The sequence below is a fragment of the Equus caballus genome, chromosome 8, assembly GCF_041296265.1.
Source record: "Equus caballus isolate H_3958 breed thoroughbred chromosome 8, TB-T2T, whole genome shotgun sequence".
Lineage (NCBI taxonomy): Eukaryota > Metazoa > Chordata > Mammalia > Perissodactyla > Equidae > Equus > Equus caballus.
This window is the reverse complement of record NC_091691.1, coordinates 44,755,853-44,757,446: the sequence shown is the minus strand read 5'-3', so window position 1 is coordinate 44,757,446 and position 1,594 is coordinate 44,755,853. Positions and strand designations below refer to the sequence as shown.

The following is a 1,594-nucleotide window of genomic DNA, read 5'->3' as shown; positions in this document are numbered from 1 at the left end:
AAATGCAAATATATATAAATACAATGGTCAAAATCTGTCTTTTTAAGTGAAGATTAATCATTTACTCAGAGTTAGAGCAGAAGTTGAAGGATTAAAGTCTTCTGTGGCATAAAGCTGTTTTGAAGTTTCCCTTCTCAGCTGATCAGGAGGAGAGGTGGGAGAGGGAGTGAATAGCCCCACATCAGTAGTGAGAGCGTGAAGTGGCCTCAACAGCAACCTCCCAGGCCTGCTGTCCTGCCTGACAGCCTGCATGTGTGGCATTAGTAGCAGCATGCTGATGGCCCATTTTAATGCCATTTTCCTTGTTATTAATGTCAAAGACTTCTTGGACTTTTCCATAAATTTCTTTTGCTGTATTAATAAATGCCACTTCTATATTGGGAGCAGTCTTAGCACAAGTTTCCATGAAGAAATAAGTCTGTGTTACCATGCAAAGACTCTACCTTGTTTTTTTTACTTCTCTCCTAGATTCTAAATCACTTTTATTTCCCATAAGCATAATGACCATGTTGGAATTTGAATGCTGGGGGGCATCTTTTAACCAGGTTGTCAAGTGGTTAAATGTATTTCTGCTTGTAATATTGTTGGGGAGGAAAACTTTTCCTCTACCCACTTAGGTTCAACGACCAGGGCCTGCAAATTTAACCAACAAAAGACAGATTAACAGGAGAAAATGAAGATAAATTTATTAATAATTTACATGTATAAGAGTTCACAGAAAAGAAGTGAAACTCAAAGAAATTGCTATACTCAGGGGCTTACATACCATTTTAACAAAGAAAAGGGGGTTTGGACTTTGAGGGATGATAAATTGTAGGAAAAAGATTAGAAAATACATGGGGGAAACTAATGGAAGGCAAGGGTTATTTTAGTGAAGTTGTTTATTCAGACTCATCTCGGTGTTGACGCTCCTTCTCTGGTGATGACTGGCTTTCCTCTTCCTGGAATGGAAGAGGGGTCACCTTCACAAAGGGAGATTTAAGCCCTGCTTTTAGGCAAAAAAGAGGAGGGTAGAGAACCCTTCCAGCATCTGCTGGTTCTCAGTTGGCTTCAGCTGAAAATAATCCTTACACCAATGTGGCATATTTTGAGCTGGCATATCCTGATCCCCCTCAATATCTTAAACTAGTTAAAGCACCTGCTGCACCTCTGTAATATAACTTTGCAGTGGAATGAGAGGACTCTTGCCCTGCCATATCCCATGTCTGAAGTTTATCTGTTTCCCATCCATACTTGTCCTTCGAGCTCAGAACTCCACCAATCATAAGGCCATGCACTGGCTAAAACCTCTTGTCTGTAAACTGTAGCAATCAGCATGACTTACCAACCCCTGTGTTGCCCATGGTGATATACCTGAAGAGGTAGATGTAAGCCGTGGCCATATCTGCTCCTCCTGCTCTGCACTGTTGACCTGGTACCTCAGCCTCCCATGCCAGACTCCATCACCTGGAGGAGTGAGGGGCTCAAAGGAAGCCAGACAAACTGACGCTGGAGGGGCCTAGCGGAACAATCTTCCATTAAGTTTTAAGACTTCCACAGAAGAGTCTCGTGGTTTCTAGGCATGTTATTCCCTGTCTCCATATATAGTAACAAT

The 1,594-nt window shown here is 42.0% G+C and overlaps 1 pseudogene; it reads right to left on the bottom strand.

The window, feature by feature from the left end:
• Window positions 1-206: 206 nt before the first annotated feature.
• LOC100050123 (ras-related protein Rab-2A-like) lies at window positions 207-1,382 on the bottom strand (annotated as a pseudogene).
• Between the last annotated feature and the right edge of the window lie 212 nt (window positions 1,383-1,594).